This window comes from Zingiber officinale, chromosome 9A (genome assembly GCF_018446385.1).
Source record: "Zingiber officinale cultivar Zhangliang chromosome 9A, Zo_v1.1, whole genome shotgun sequence".
Classification (NCBI taxonomy): Eukaryota; Viridiplantae; Streptophyta; class Magnoliopsida; order Zingiberales; family Zingiberaceae; genus Zingiber; species Zingiber officinale.
In genome coordinates, this window is record NC_056002.1 from 66919489 (window position 1) to 66937787 (window position 18299).

The following is an 18299-nucleotide window of genomic DNA, read 5'->3' on the forward strand; positions in this document are numbered from 1 at the left end:
TTGAACCTCTTGGTATTTATGTTATAGATAGGGCTTTCAAGGTCTAGAATGTAGAGTCCATTCATCAGAGGTACACTACAATAGAACATATCTTTTAAATAAACTGAACAACATTTGTCCTTTATTATAAAAGAGAAACCTTTCTTGTCCAAACAAGAAACTGAAATTATGTTCTTAGTTAATGCAGGCACATAACAACAATCATCCAACTCTAATACAAGCCCAGAGGGCAGAGATAGAAAATAAGTCCCTACAGCAACAGCAGCAACCCGTGCTCCATTGCCAACGCGTAGGTCCACCTCGCCCTTCGCCAATGCCCTGCTATTTCTCAGCGCCTGCACATTATTACAAATGTGAGATACACATCCGATATCTAATACCCATGATGAAGAAATAGATAGATTGACTTCTATAACATATATACCTGAAGTGGAAGTCTCACTTCGATTCTTCTTAAGATCTTCCAGGTACACCTTGCAGTTCCTCTTCCAGTGCCCGGTCTGACCGCAGTGGAAATAGGTAGCATCCTTGGCGACCCCTCCTTTAGGCTTCAGTGCCTTGCCTTTGCCCTTGACTTGAAACTTTCCTTTGCCTTTGGGCTTGCCCTTGCCCTTGTGTTTCTAAACCATCAGAACAGAATGGGGCTTAGCCTTCTTAAGGTTCAGCTCAGCAGTTCTTAACATGCTAAGCAACTCGGGCAGTGACTTGTCAATTTCGTTCATATTATAGTTTAGAATGAATTGACTGTAGCTATCCGGCAAGGATTGCAAGATCAGGTTAGTGACCAGCTCTTGGCCAAGCGGGAATCCCAACCTCTGTAGGTTTTCTATGTACCCAATCATTTTGAGTACATATGGGCCTACGGGAGCCCCATCTGACATCTTGCACTGAAATAGTGCCCTTGAGATCTCAAATCTCTCATGCCGCGCTTGTCCTTGATACAGTTGACGAAGATGTTCAACCATATCGTAAGCGCCCATCAACTTGTGTTGCTTCTGAAGCTCAGAGTTCATGGTCGCGAGCATTAGATATGACACATCTAATGCGTTATCTTGATGCTTCTTATAAGCATCTTTGTCAGCTCGCGGGGCATTGGCAGGAGGAGACTCCGGAATGGGCTGCTCCAGAACGTACAGTTTATGTTCCTGGGTGAGAACTATTCTTAAGTTCCTGTACTAGTCCAGGAAATTTGCTCCGTTGAGCTTGTCATTCTCAAGGACAGAACGCAGGGAGAAAGAGTTCGTATTCGACGTCATGGTTATCTACAACAGAAAAATATAGAAAATAAATATCATATTCTTTTAAATCATTTAATTAGGCCTTTAACTAAATGATGCTCCCACTGAATTCTATAATTCATGTGGGACAAGATCCACATCATACTAACCCTTGAGTTAGCTTTGGCTAATACGCCCAAGATTTAGTATGATCGGTAGGTAACGATTTACCAATTACATCTCTATGCAACTCTTGTTTATATGATCATTATCCGCAGTTATATTAAAACTTGAGTTAACTTTGGCTAATACGCCCAAGAATTAATATAAATGTGATTTATGTCCTATCTTTCCAACTATTGGAAGAATGCTTATAGTTGTACTCGATCCAACCAAGTTAACTAGGAATACTCAATCTAATTGAGTTTGTACTCGCCTATGCGTTGATAAGCGGGACCAAGATTGTCCCTCCGTACCCTACCAAGATAATATGTGTTGCTATGCTTTGGTAGATTCAACAACACATGTGATCGAGGTAGTGATAGGTATCATGACACGGTAGGCATTAGAGTTGATGCAATTGAGATCTTATCTAATCGAGAGGGTGCATCTTGTACACGATTTAGATCTAATCTAATCGTTAGGCACTAATTAATTACTAATCATGCATTACATACACACAAGCAATTAATTAAATTTATTTGTGATTAGTCATGACCCTACTACGATCTTCTCAAGACAATGAGAAGATCGGATGGTCAACCTAGGGTCAACAACTTCTCAAGCTCCTCCCTTTGACCACCTTGTGTTGCTCGCGCCCTCCTCGTAACTCCGTCTCGAGTGGACCTTCCACAGCTCCAATTTTGTACATTAAAATTTTGAAACTCGAGTTACATTCGAGCCTAAACTAATTTACAACAAGAATAAATGGAGAAAGGCACGACGCGCAGGTCGCGTATCAAATATATAGCACACACAACACAAATGACGGCTCGTAGGCCGTAATATGAATTACAACACAAATCCAATCAGATTGGGTCTTTTTGGGCCATGACTATCACAAATTATACGTAATTCTAAATTATGTAATTTCCATAATTTTATGTAATTTTAATACTAATTTTTACAATTTTTACGAGTAAAATTTTCCGGCGGTCCCGTTTAGCGGTTTTCGGGCGCAATCGCGGAACGAATCCCCTTGCGGGGCCAGGGGCAGCGCTCCTACCCGCGATCTAACCATCACGAGTGTCCCTAAGCGATCCTCTAGTGCCTTAGCCCGCTGTCCCAAAAAGATTTGGGGCGAAACCTTGCCGTTTCGGAAAAATCTTCTCGGTAGTCGAAGCCTACAAGTGTCGAAACACTTGTGCTTCGCTTCTACGAGAAAAATACCTATAAAAACCATAAAATACTTAAAATTACAGAATGTTACAGAATCTATATTTTTCATAAAAAAATAAACTAAACTCGTACAAGTCTTCGCACATGGCTCTGATACCACTATTGGGTCTTTCAGGCCGCGAAAACTATTTTTTCGCGTCGTGAAACCCTGAAACCCCTCCACCGAATCCGTACGAAGAATAAAACTTTCGAAAAACTATGAGTACGAGTTTACCAACCTATAGATCTACACTAGAACTATATGTTAAAGAGTTTTACCCTCGTAGCGTGCCCTTCGTGAGTCCCGTTTGTCCAAGGAGATGCCGGATCTCAAGTTGTCAAGGTAGAAAACTCTCTATGCGTATCCACACGAACAAATCGATGGAGGGAGAACCTTAGAGTGTGCTAGCACTCCAAGAAGGTCTCGGCAAGATGAGGAGAGGGAGAGCAAGAAGAGAGAGCAAGGAAGAAGATGGAATCAAAAATGCCTTGAATGAAAATGAATCCCATTCATTCCCCTTAGTGGCCGACCACAACAAAGTGTAACTCCTCTCATTAATGTGGCCGGCCACATAAAGCAAAGGGATTTTGTAACCTCCATTAGGTGGCACACACATGTGTTAACTATGATGATGTGGCACATCATCATTGGCCACTTAATGCCAAGTCACAAATAATGTGGTATAAAGTCAAGTCAAACTTGACTCTTCCTCTTCCTCTCAAGTCAAGTCAAACTTGACTTAATCTCTCTCATGGTTGATCTAATCAAACCATTTAATTCAAGCCAATTTAATATAATGAATCTAATTCATTTAATTAAATTGATTCAATGAGTCATAATCTAAATTAGACTCATTGAACACATGAATCAACTTGAGTCCAACTCAATTAGCCCAATTAGGATTACTCTTAATCCAATTTGATTCATCACATGAATCTAATCCTCTTGGTTCATCATATGAACCTAATCTCCATCTAATTGTCCTTAGTGTGTGACCCTATAGGTTCTTGTAACATTGGCAATGCCCCTAAACCCATTTAGGAGTATAAGTAATGAGCGGTATCTAGCAACACATCATTACTACCCAAGTTACAAGAATGTTGAGATCCAACATGACCTTGTGACTACTAATTGTGACTCCTCACAAAATATGACAAGTGTCCTTCTATCGTAGATATCTAGATTGATCAATGTGAGACATAGACCGTGTCATCCTCTGACCAATCTAAATCTTGATCTCCAAGTAGATTCACTCAATCAAATGAGCTCAATATCTCATATTGACTCATTTGGGCATGACCATGCACTTCGTGGTCTCACTCTATCAAGAATATCGATGTCGCTCCCGTCATATAGGAGGGATAGATCCCATCTACATCACTCACATCCTTCTGCATAATTCGTTACATACCCAGTAATCGCCTTTATAGTCCACCCAGTTACGGGTGACGTTTGATGAAACCAAAGTACATAACTCCTTATGTAGGGATCCATGGTGACTTCAGGTCCAAGGACTAGTAGTCATACTAATAGCCATATGAGAAAGTATATGACACTCATATAACAATCCATGATACTTTCTCATGGCGGGTCATTCAGTATACATTCTCCAATGCATACCCATGTGTCAACTTGATATCTCTATATCCATGACTTGTGAGATCAAGTCATCGAGTTGACCTACATGCTAGTCTTATTGCATTAACATTGTCCCTAAATGTTAATACTCGACTAGGAATGATTAAGAGTAGTGTTCCCTATATCATCTCACTATCGGTTCAACTAACCGATTGATATAGGTGAGAACCTTCTACTCAAGGACGCTATTATACTTAGTTTATTTGGCACCAATACAAGTAAGTATAATAACCAAAAACAAATGCCTTTATTTAAATAAGAATATGATACAACAAGTCCATAATACAATCATCAAATGATTGGCTCTAGGGCTGTAACTAACAGCTAGCTTCCCTATTAGGCTGATGTAGTTTGCTGAATATAACCTGGTCGGTCTTTAAGTCGGCTATCTGGTTAGAATGATGTTATCTGCTGAACATAACTCGACCGATCCTTAAGCCGACCACCATGTTGGGACGTTCAGTTGCATTCTACATAAGTTGCTTTATCGTGTGTTATACTGCATGTATCTCGGTTGGTCCTTAATCTGACTGCCTCATTATGCTGTTGTTTTCTGAGTATATTTTGGTCTATCTTTAAGCTGCTCCATTATATTTTATGCAGCCTTGAAACATTCGTTTGAGAGTTATATAATGTCTTAGTCATGTTGGAAATAAGCTGCTCCGTTATATTTTATGCAGCCTTGAAACATTCGTTTGAGAGTTATATAATGTTTTAGTCATGTTGGAAATATAACACCTCATGCTTCCTAGAAGTCCTTCTGATAACATATGTTTTGCTGAAATCCTGCTCAGGTGATAATACGAGGATAGGTACTGCAGGCCCGATCATCCTTTTCCTTTCCAGGCTTATAATGGACTACCGAGAGATGCATCTATATTCTGAGAAGTCCGGTTAGTATATTGAGCTGAACTACGTCATGTCATTGTCCGACCGGATTTTTATATGGCCAGGGTATATATACTCATCTGACTCTGAGACTGGATAGATGCACATTCACACTGTCACTTATGATCGGTATGTTGTGGAGTGAGTCAATCATTCCAGCCGATATGTAAGGTCAGTCGGCTTTAAGCTTGACCGCCTTAAGATATGGATGCCCTTGAGATACGAAACTCCCTGGTTCGCTCAGCTTAAGGGCTGATCATCTTTCCCCGACCGGATTATAACTCGGTTTGGTAAAATCTATGAAGCTTAGCATTGGGTGATTTAAATCAAAGCTGGATGAGGGGATTTTACTCCTTCTAGAGTGTGCACTATCACCTCATATTGACTTTGACCGCCACGTTACCTTTTGGATCCACTTATCACAATCCATATCAGCAACTATATTGGAATTCTTTAGAAATGGGAAACTACTTAAGCAATGTAACCACACACTCATCTCCTTTGTCCCTAAATTAGCCCATGCAATTTAAGTGAACGACTACAAGCCCATCTCATGTTGTTCTGTGTTTTACAAGGTAATCTCCAAGCTCTTAGCTGTTGGTTGCTACTAGGAATACTGTCCTAGTTCCCTTGTATAAAAATTTGTACAAGCATAGAACTATCCTAGCTACCCATGTGCTCTACTGAAGTTAAATTTGGATTGCAAACGATGCTTAACATTATTAATCCACATTGTCCTTTAGAAGTTAAATTTGGATTGGAAACGATACTTAACATTTTTACTCCAAGTTTAACCGATGTGATCTTCCTAAGTTAAACCATATTATAGAAGTTAACAAATATCTATTTCAAAGATCGGCTTCCAGGTTAAACATGGTGAGACACTTAACCTTCTTGGGTATGAGATTATCCATCACTTCCTAGATAAAGCCTCTCAAAGAAATCGGATATTTAACTTCTTACAGTAAAGTAGGTTTTGTAGGACCGTTGGGCCGGCTAGAAGGGGGGGGGGTTGAATAGCCCTGAATAAAACACAACCCTTTCTCGAACAATTAAGCTAACACTTGAAAAATAGATTAAGAAAAAAATAAAGTATAAAAACGAGGCACCGGATTTGACTTGGTTACAACCGGGGAGGTTGTTAATCAAAGGAAGATGGTTGCACTAAGAACTCTTTCAGGTGGAGAAGCCTCGTTTACAGCAGTGTAGGCACAAAAAGAAAGAAGCTAATCAAAGCAGTGGAAGCACACAAGTGTTGTTACAATTTCTGAACTGATGAAAAGCTTCTGGACCAAAGCTATATTTATAGCCTTGGTCGGGGTGCCTGGAAGGGTTCCGGGCGCCCTGGGGGGATAAAACTTTATCCCCCAATGTTTAGATCGCGTAAATCGCGATCTTGGTCAAAATCAGGTCCGGGCGCCCGGAAGGGTTTCGGGCGCCCCGGAGGGCTCCGGGCGCCCCGGAACCCAAAGTCAACAGCTGTTGACTTTTTCATCCGGGACCTCTCCTCTGGTTCAGTCCCGCCTCGGTCCGGTTCTTCTCCTCCGGATCCGCTCACTTGGGTGATCTCTGCCATCCGGAAAAGGGCTCACCCGAACCCAACTTCCGGTCTTCTCGAGCGGGCTTCCCTCCGGCTTCTCGTCCCTCGGAATTGCCGCGTGTTTCCTTCTCGTCCGCCAGCGTACTCATCCGCAGTCTTCATCCCTCGGTCGTCGACCTTCTCGCTAGCTGCGTCTCTTGCTTCCCGAGCAATCTTCTGCTCCGGCTTTCGTCCCTCGGAACCACCGCGCGCTTCCTTCTCGTCCGCCGGTGTACTCTTCCGCAGCACTTCGTCCCTCGGACTGCCGTCCTTCTCGCTAGCTGCGTCTTCCGCTCGACTACTTGTGTTCTTAAGCTCCTGCACACTTAGACACAAGGTTAGAAACAAACAGGACCTAACTTAACTTGTTGATCACACCAAAACAATCTTGGGGTTCCAACAATCTCCCCCTTTTTGGTGTGATCAATCCAAGTTAAGCTAGGGTTAAAATAGACATTAAATAACATTAAGTAAATTAACTTAATTTTCAATTTAAGTGCAAAAAGATAGAAAAGATAAAATCAAATTAAATCTATCTACCTCCCCCTAGACTTATACTTTCCCTTCTCCCCCTTTGATCACAAAAAAAATGGGGTTCTAAGAAAAACAATCTAAGGGTTAAAGACTTAGAAAAAGTATTTAAAAAAATTCCTAAGTTTTTAAGAGATTTAGAAAATTTTTTCTAAATAATTTAAGCTGAGATTTCTAGTTTCAAGAAAAAGTTCTTAACTTAGGAAAAAATAATTTTTGAGAATATTTCTAAGAAAAAAAATCCAAAAAAAAAAAAATTGAATTTTTTAAAAAAATCTTAACTTACATTTTTAAGTATATATATATATATATATATATATATATATATATATATATATATATATATATATATATATTTTAAATTGACCTAGGCAAAAAAAATTTCTAAGTAAGTAAATTTCTAATTTGAAATAAAATGTTTTGAATAACCTTTTTCAAGCACTAATTAATTCTTGTATTAATGCTTCATTAGTAAGTTAATTAAACATTTATTTCAATATTTTGGCTTCCAGGTCGTGGCAAGGCACTAGACCTTCTTGGTTATTGGAGCAACAACCACTTCCTTAGACAAAGCCTCATAAAGAAATTCTTTGTTTAATTTTCTGACTTAAAGCGCTAATTTTAATTTTAAAATTAATTTAAGCATGACTTCGGAACCCAATATAGGTTCTAGCCTACTGGATTAACTAAAAAGTTTTTAGGAACATATTTTCTTGAAATGTTTCTAATTTGTCCAGAGTGATATTTAAAGTACCAATTTAAATTATTAAATCTTCTAACATTGGTTTTAGATGAACATGCATAGTTTCTCAAGTTATCTACTTGCATTTTCAAGTCATCATTTTCAAGTTTCAAATTTTCATTTGCTAGTTTTAATTTATCTAATTCTTCTAAGGGACAAGACTTAGCTAGAATTACTTTTAAATTTTTATTTTCACTTTCTAATTTGCAGCAATCTTTTGTTAAAAGTTTAACGAACTTAAACATTTTATCGGGAGGAAGAGATCGTACCTGACTTACCTTGTCGATCTCGTTGTCCGTTTCTCCCCCTAAGCTGCTGCTTTCTTCCGACGTGTCTCCCCCTTCATCGATGCTCTCGATGCTCATTTCGGAAGAGCTTGAATTGCAGTCGTCGTCTTGATGACTCGCCATCAATGCGAGTCCGGAGAAAGCTTCGACTTCCGATTCGGACGATGTATCGTCGCACGTGGCCTTTAGGGCTTTTCGCTTTTGGATAGGCTTCTTACCCTTCTCCTTGTCCTTGTTCTTCAGCTTGGGGCAGTTGTCCTTGACGTGCCCTTCTTCGTCGCAGTGGTAGCAGCGGATCGTTCTTCTCCTCTTTCCCTGCGGATGGTTAGTAGATTTGGATTTACAAAGTTTCTTGAATCTTATTACCATCATTACCATTTCCTCGTCGTCGAGAGAGGATTCCGATTCTAGTTCGTCTCTCAAGGCTTTGAGGGCGACGTTGTTTTTAGGCTCCTTCATTCCTGCACATCTTGACTCATGCACTTCAAATGTTGAAAAGAATTCTTCTAATAAAATCTTTTCTAAATCTTTAGAAATGTAAAATGCATCTACTAATGATGCCCATTTGGTATTTCTAGGAAAGGAATTTAAAGCATACCTGAGCGAATCTCGGTTACTTACCTTTTCTCTGAGATTCGAAAGACCGATGATAATTTCTTTTATTCTCGAGTGTAGATGCGCGACTGACTCGTCTTCCCCAAGTCGCAGGCTGGTGAGCTGATTGCGAAGCAGATCTTAGCTTCGGACGTTCCTTCGTGCAGCTCGAGGAACTTCTCCCAAAGTTCCTTTGCAGAGTTGTATTTACCGATCCTGTTGACTTCTTGAGGCGGAAGAACGCTTAGCAGATGGTATTCTGCTTTGCCGTTCGCTACGAAGTCGGCCTGCTCCTTTTTTGTCCATTTATCTATCTCCTTGTCCTCTGGAGCTTGAAAGCCAAGTTTCATTGTTAAAAATAATTCAATATCTGTTGTAAGAAATACCTGCATATGTTTTTTCCAAGTGGCAAAATCCCCTTCGAATTTTGACAGGTGAATGCTTGGTCCGGCCATCTTGTTGCTTTGTTCGGCGGTTAGTCCTCCTGAAGCGCCTTGGCTCTGATACCACTTTTAGGACCGTTGGGCCGGCTAGAAGGGGGGGGGGGTTGAATAGCCCTGAATAAAACACAACCCTTTCTCGAACAATTAAGCTAACACTTGAAAAATAGATTAAGCAGAAAATAAAGCATAAAAACGAGGCACCGGATTTGACTTGGTTACAACCGGGGAGGTTGTTAATCCATGGAAGATGGTTGCACTAAGAACTCCTTCAGGCGGAGAAGGCTCGTTTACAGCAGTGTAGGCACAAAAAGAAAGAAGCTAATCAAAGCAGTGGAAGCACACAAGTGTTGTTACAATTTCTAAACTGATGAAAAGCTTCTGGACCAAGGCTATATTTATAGCCTTGGTCGGGGCGCCTGGAAGGGTTCCGGGCGCCTGGAAGGGTTCCGGGCGCCCTGGAGGGATAAGACTTTATCCCCCAACGTTTAGATCGCGTAAATCATGATCTTGGTCAAAATCAGGGTCCGGGCAGCCCGGAGGGCTCCGGGCGCCCCGGAGCCCAAAGTCAACAGTCGTTGACTTTTTCATCCGGGACCTCTCCTCTGGTTCAGTCCCGCCTCGGTCCGGTTCTTCTCCTCCAGATCCGCTCACTTGGATGATCTCTGCCATCCGGAAAAGGGCTCACCCGAACCCAACTTCCGGTCTTCTCGAGCGGGCTTCCCTCCGGCTTCTCGTCCCTCGGAATTGCCGCGTGTTTCCTTCTCGTCCGCCAGCGTACTCATCCGCAGTCTTCGTCCCTCGGTCGTCGACCTTCTCGCTAGCTGCGTCTCTTGCTCCCCGAGAAATCTTCCGCTCCGGCTTTCGTCCCTCGGAACCACCGCGCGCTTCCTTCTCGTCCGCCGGTGTAATCTTCCGCAGCACCTCGTCCCTCGGATTGCCGTCCTTCTCGCTAGCTGCGTCTTCCGCTCGACTACCTGTGTTCCTAAGCTCCTGCACACTTAGACACAAGGTTAGAAACAAACAGGACCTAACTTAACTTGTTGATCACACCAAAACAACCTTGGGGTTCCAACAGGTTTAACTACAGAGACCTCAATAGAAACACATTATCGAAACATGAAATCAAAAAATAAAATCGATAACAAAAAATGATAACTTAAAACCGATAACCTCTTGTGTTTTATTTTTCAAGATCTATACAGAAGATGAACTAGTTATGATGCGGAAACTAATAACTAGTTATACCTTTTGTAGCTTATAGACCTTTTGATTTTCTGCTGTATTCCTCTCCTTCTCTTGGACGTCATGTGAGTGACGATCTTCCAAGATGAAATCCACCCATGCTTCTTCCTTTGCTTCCAAGATCCGGCCACCAACTAACCTCCAAGGGATGCTAGACAAGAGAGCTTCCTTATCTTTTTCTTCTCCTTCAAGCAACCGGCCACCAAGAGATCACCACACTAGATGCCGCCGACCTCTAAGGAAGAAAACAAAAGGAGAAGAGAAAAGGAAGAGGGCCGACCACCAAAGGATTGGAAGAGAGGAATAGAAGATGTGTTATCTCATGAGACACCCCTCCATCTCTTTTATAATCCTTGTCTTTGCAATAAAGGAAAGTTTTAAACATAATTAAAACTTCTTTATATTATTTGTCAATGACTAAAAAGGAAAGTTTTAAAACAAAAAAAATTAAAACTTCCTTTAATGCTTGTCATGGTCGTTCTTATACTTGTGCTCCAAACAAGGAAAGTTTTAAACACAAAATTAAAACTTCATTATTTGTTTCCGGTAAGAAATTTTAATAAAAAATTTCTCTTTTAAATCCCTTGTTGGTTATAAAAGGAAAATTTTATAAATTAAAATCTCTCTTTTAAAACATGTGGATGGTTACAAAAAAGGAAAGTTTTATAAAAAATTAAAATCTTCCTTTTAACTACAAATAAGGGAAGATATCAAACCTCTCTTTTAATCCTTTGTAGAAAGCTATAAAAGGAAAGATTTTAAAATTTAAAAACTCTCTTTTAAAATTATGGCTTCCACAAAAGGAAAGATTTTAAAATTTAAAATACCCTTTTATTTTAATGTGGTCGGCCACCTAGCTTGGGCTTTAAGTTTGGCCGACCACAACTTTGCTCCACTCTTTGGCTTGGCCGACCCTAGCTTGGGCTCCAAGCTTGGCTTGGCTGGCCACAACAAGATGGGTAAAAAGCTTGGCTTTAAGTGGATATAAGGTTTTATAAATATGAGGCTACAATAGGGATCGAGAGGAGAAATTAGTTTTGGTCTCCCGATGAGCTTGAGCTTCCCGTGTTCGCTCCGAACACCCAACTCAAGTTCATCAATAATAACTCATACCACTAAAGAGTTATTATTGCACTACCGCACCAATCCCATATTACAATATGGGCTCCTTCTTATCATGAGTGCGTTAGTCTCCCTGTGTTTAAGATATCGAATGCCCACTAATTAAATGAGTTACTAACAACTCACTTAATTAATATCTACCTCCAAGAGTAGTACCACTCAAACTTATTGTCATGTCGGACTAAGTCCACCTGAAGGGTTTACATAACAATCCTTATGAGCTCCTCAAGGGGGCATCATCAACCTAGATTACTAGGACACAGTTTCATTCTATAATCAATAACACACCATATAAAAAATATCGTTTTCCAACTTATCAGGTTTATTGATTTAACGAACTAAATTTCACCATTTGATAAATTAAAGAAATAAATATTAAGTATACATTCTTGTTATTATATCATGATTAAGAGTATGCACTTCCATAATAACAAAGATTTTATTCTTTTATGTAGTCAGTATAAAAAGAAACTACCTCAAATGGTCCTGCTCAATACACTCATAGTGTACTAGTATAATTTTATAGTTAAGATAAACTAATATCAAATTACACTACAACCATTATAATGGTTTGTCCTATTCCATCTTGGTTGTGAGCTACTATTTATAACTTATAAGGAACTGATAACATGATCTTCTGTGTGTCACCTCACACCTTGTTATCTTCAATATAAATTAAATGGACAACTACACTTAGCATAAATGTAGACATTTGACCAATGTTATTCTTATTTCAAAATAAATGTTTATACAAAAAGCTAGACTTTTAGTATACACTCTAACAATCTCCCACTTATACTAAAAGACTATGCTGCCATAAATACTACCATACATCTGATTCCAATCCCCTTAACATGCCGATCAAATGCTTTCGCCGGAAGGGCCTTAGTTAAAGGATCTACCAAATTATCTGTTGATGCAATCTTGGCGGCAACAACTTCTCCTCGCTTTACGATGTCTCGTATCAGGTGGTACTTGCGCTCAATGTATTTACTTGCTTTATGGGCTCATGGTTCCTTCGAGTTTGCTACTGCACCACTATTATCACAATAAATTGTGATGATTTTGGGCAAACCAGGGATCACATCTAAGTCCATTAAAAAGTTTCTGAGCCATACAGCTTCTTTGGCTACCTCAGAGGCTGCCACATACTCAGCTTTCATGGTTGAGTCTAAAACGCATTTCTGCTTAACACTCCTCCATGCTATGACTCCACCTTCTAAAGTAAACACATAACTTGAGGTAGACTTACTATTGTCCCTATCTGATTGGAAGTCAGAATCCGTGTAACCCACAGGGAGCAAATCATCTGTGATCCTGTCTGAGAAGCTGGACAAAACGGAGAGCCGGGAGAAAAAACCTACTGCTGATGGAGAATAATACCTATGGAACGTCTGATCCGAGAAACCCAAAGCGGATCTAAGAAGATGAAGCCACAAATTTGATCCTGTCTAAGAAGCTGGACAAAACAGAGAACCGGGAGAAAAAACCTACTGCTAATGGAGAATAATACCTATGGAACGCCTAATCCGAGAAACCCAAAGCGGATCCAAGAAGATGAAGCCACAAGAATGTCCTCTCGATGCAAGATACCAATGGCGATGAAGAGATCCAATCGAAGAACACTCAGATTCGGAGCTCCCAAGGCTTCCTGTGCACAAGAGACCAACCAACACTACTGTCAGTGACCTAAGACCGGGGTGGGAATCTCTGGCTAGGCCCTCCGACGCTCAAGTTAGTGATCTCTCTTGGTGTGGAAGAAGGAGGAAGAAGATGAACAGTAGTTGAAAAATAAGGATTATGAATATGCGCAATGATGTGAACTTACCTAGCCAACGGAGAGGATTCCCCATTTTATACCACTTCATATAACCTCCGTAGTCATGAAGTGGACCCCGGTTTGTTAGAGTTTGTTATGAGATGACGTAAGCTGTGTACTTGTGGTAAATGACTTTTTAAGGAATCTTCTTCATATCCCAGATGTACCTTCTTTGTCGTCTAGCACCTGCAAAACAGTCTAAAAACACATTTCCCGCCAAAATATATAACACTGGTTATACAATCACATACTGCAAATATCTTCAGGAACTACTTTATTCAAAATATTACTTCTCTTCTATCTCACCAGTTCTTTTTCAAAGTGTTTCTATCCTTCCTACTCGCCCCTCCTGTTTTTGCTACATCAAAGATAGCTTAATATACTAATGTTTCTTGTGTTGATCGGGGTTAAGCTTAATTATGTTTGATCAATTACTATTACCTCTCATGAGGCTCCTTGGACAATGCCTGTTCGTGCTCCTTTACGTTTATTATCCCAGCTAGCATTGGGCTATGTTTTATCAAGTATGTAATTTTTATCAAGTATCTTTTCCAGGTATTATTCAGCTTAGCCGGTATCTGGCTTTCTTTCTTAAAGGTATGTCTCAACCCATATTGGCCTACCTCCTTTGAGGTATATCCCGACCGAAATTAGCCTACCACCTTTGAGGTAAATGCTGATCGATGTGGTTCTGCCTCCTTGGAGGCATATCCCGGCCGATATTGGTCTTCCTTCCTGAAAGTATGTCTCGATCGATATTGGCCTACCTCCTTTGAGGTATATCCCGACCGATATTAGCCTACCTCCTTTGAGGTATATGCTGATCGATGTGGGTCTGCCTCATTGGAGGCATATCCCAGCCGATATTGGTCTACCGCCTTTGAGGAATATGCTGATCGATGTGAGTCTGCCTCCTTGGAGGCATATCCCGGCCGATATTGGCCTACCTCCTTTGAGGTATATGCTGATCGATGTGGGTCTTCCTCCTTGGAGGCATATCCCGGCCGATATTGGTCTTCCTTCCTGAAGGCATGTCTCGACCGATATTAGCCTACCTCCTTAGAGGCGTATCCCGACCGATATTGGCCTACTTCCTTTGAGGTATACGTGGATTGATGTGGGTCTGCCTCCTTGGAGGCATATCCCGACCGATATTGGCCTTCCTCCTTAAAGGCATGTTTCGACCGATATTAGCCTGCCTCCTTAGAGGCGTATCCCGGCTGATATTGGCCTATCTTCTCTGTTTGGTTATCTACTTTCCCTTTCTTATCGGGGACCCATGAAACCTAACCCATATCACTAACCTTCCCTTCAAGTCTAGTCGAAGGAGGTGTAGACGACTGACTAGACACAAGTCTGATTTTGTTTCTTCCTACCCGTGACTCTGCCACAGATATTGAAGTGACCTTACAAATTTTGTGTACAACTATCTGGTGAACCTGAGTATAGTGATCCCGTGAACCTCAGTACAGTGATTCCTTGGGTCCTTTGATCCTTTAAATAGGGTTACAACCTTCTCTTCGTTCACCACCCATCTTAGTTCTTTTCCTTTCTTGTTAACTTTCCCTGCTAAGAGTATGGTCTTGGATCCCCCCTTCTTCGGGGGCGATTCTTGTTGGACAAGGTGAGATCTATGTATAAGTTTTATTCAAGTTTCTACTTCGGCTAACTCTAGGGTTCGAGAAACTGTCCCAAGAGATAAAGTTCCTCAAAGCCCAGAATTTTCAGCCAAAGGTGCCAATGCTCTGAAGGCTCAAGAAACTTCAGAGAGGTTTTTGTTACTCATGGAGGGACGACCACATAGCCCCTGGGTATCACTACAAAGGCGTAGCCCAGGTTACCCTTGGGCTAAGTTTGGTGTCTCTAGTTGCAGAATTCTAGGGCTTGAGCAGGAATAGGGGATCTTTCAGACACCTTTCCGCCAAGGCATGAACAAATTTGTCCCTCTTTTGCTCATGTACCCATTCTGCTCATAGTTTCCTTTATCTTCGTGAAATATTACTCCTTCTGCGCCTTGACAAGCTCGGACTAGCTTCCTCTGCGCTAGGTAAAATGTTCCCACTTCTGCTCCATGGTAAGTTTGACTCCAGTGGGACTGAAAATTTCTAAGCATCTCAAGAGCTTATGTTTGTAATTTTTGTTATCTGTTTGAGGTTTAATGTTCTGAGGGGGAATGTAATGTTATGTACTTGACCAGATTCTAAGTGTAGAAACAATATTTTGTATTGAATCGAGTGACTCTATTGATTCCTTCTAATTCATAAGAATAAATATGATGTTGTGCTCATTACCCCTTTGTATATCCTGTGTGTTGTTATCTCGAAAAATACTTTTCATTTATCATGGCCAAGGCTATCTTGACCGCTGGAATACTTCTATATTATAGCTAATGTTATACCAACCGATATTAGCTTATCTATCATAAACAAGACTGTCTTGGTCGATGTTATATTTATCTATTGTAACTGACATTATACCGACCAGTATTGGCCCGTTGATCACAAACAATGTTATTTAAACTGATATTATACTTGTCTAGCATAGCCAAAGTTATGTCGGCCGATATAAATAAAATTATCTTGATTAATGCTAGTTTGCACCTTATAATGACATTAATTTAAAATCCGTTATGCGCCTAAATCGTTCTCCTTAAATTTTCTTGTCCTTAGCCTAGGCTTAGTCAAACTCAGTCCCTCTCCCTTTATTATGCATAGTTAACTACGTCTCCTTTCAAAACTTCCTGGTTGATGATTGACTCTTTCTCTGGTAAGAGAATGTTGAAAACGTATAACGAGGTGTTACTAACCCCAGCGTGATCCGATCTGTCACATCTAGCATAAATGTTTTTTTTTTATGATTATGTGACACATGCTCTCTCTCTCTCTGTACGTCACGTAAGCTTTTGCCTTTTTCCTGTGATCCTCAGCGTTTACTGAGATAAAATGTTTTGATCTGACGACGGCTGTGTGTTTTTCAAACCCTAAACCCTTTTCCTTCTTTTCAACTTTGTCCCTTCTTTTCTTACCTTAGCACTCTTTTCTTGCTGCAGTTTTCGACCAAACCTCGTGCTCACCATTTCTCGACGATCTCCTTTCTTGCTTTTAGTAAGTAATCTGTTGTTTTGCTAGCCTTATGGCTGAGGAAGCAATTACCCCTTGGTATGTCCAAATGTCTTCTTCCTTTGATAAAAGGGCTAGGTTTACCATCCGTCGTCAATATGAAATTCCCCGGGAATATGGCATTATAATCCCGAAACCGGATGATCGTCCTCATCGTCCCCTTGCTAATTGCGTGACTTTTTTCAAGGATCAGTTGATAGGAGGTTTAAGGTTTCCCATTCCTCCTTTCCTGATCGAAATACGCCAGTATTTTGATATTCCTTTGCAACAACTTGCTCCTAACTCCTTTCATTATCTATGTGGTGCTTACATGCTGTTTCGTTTGCTAGATATTCCCCCTACTCCTCAAAATTTCTTCATATTTTCTTACCCCAAGTGTTCGAAACCTGGTGTTTTCTTATTCCAGTCATGAACTAAAATGGTTCTTTTTGAGGATATGCCCTTGTCTCTTAAAGCTTGGAAATCCCGCTTCTTCTTCATAAAGTTTCCCGGACCCATTCCTTGGTCTTATGCTTGGAAATCCTCCTTACCCTCTTTGCCCGATATCAGAGAGTTCCATCTCCATCCTTCTTTTCCTATTTATTGTGAAAATTTGTTAAATCGTCGACTTTCTATTCCCAAGTGGCTGAGAGTCGATCTTCTATACTTGTTTGTCCTAAGCCCCGTCAAACCTGATACATAAGGATCTTTAGGTAAAACCCTGTTTCTTTCTTGTTGATTTTAACTAACTAAACTATTTTTCTTTTCTATGTAGTGGAGAGATTTTATGACGCTTTGATTGATGAAGAACTGTGTCTGGAGGAGGACACAATTCACGTCAAAGAAAAAGAACTTTTGGCTGCTATTACTCCGCCACCTTCAATCGGGAGCCGACTCCTTTAGCTGAGGTACCCAGCTCTTCGGGAGTTCTTGAGGCTCTTGAAGGTCTTCCCGCAGAAATCCTTGCTGTTTCTTTACCCGTTGTTGCTTCTCCAGTGGCTACTGCTACCTTATCATCCGCCCCTCTTCTTATCATTGAACTCACGTCTCCTGGTAGCCCAAGCAAATCGATAGTTGAAATTGCTATCGGTAAGCGTTCGGGGCGTAAACTTACTAGAGTTCCTCCATCAAAAAGGAGGCTTATCCTTCCTGCTGACGAACTGGTTTCAGAAGGTTTTGTTCCTGCTGACCTTCCTTCTGATGAGCCTACGCTGGCTGAACTTTACCCTTCTCTTAGTTTTCCTGCCTCACCTTTCTCCAATACCAATGCTTCTGGCGATGTCTCTTCTACCTTTCCATTGTCTATTCCAGCATCCGGATCTTTACCCTCCTCACCTTCTTCTTATTTAGTCTTTTCTCCTCCATCTATTCCTACTTCCTCCTTCTCTGCTGGTTCTTCTACTATTCTTGTCCTCCCCATATTGCTAGGAGGTTCTTACGCCAGCGCTTAGGATAAAGTTCGTCCCATTTTTGAAGAACTCACTACTCCCGAAACAATTGATCGTTTCTCCCATAATGAGAATCAGATATGTTTACTAACATCTACTTTCTATTTCTTAGAGATTATCTCATGGTCCCTCATTATATTTCTAGCGATGGATAGAAAACATGGGCTTATCTCGGCTGATGCACAATTTATACGACGATAACAAGAAGCTGAGATCTGAGAATGATAAGCTGAGACAATAGGTTAATGAATTATCTTCTGCCTCATTTTCCAC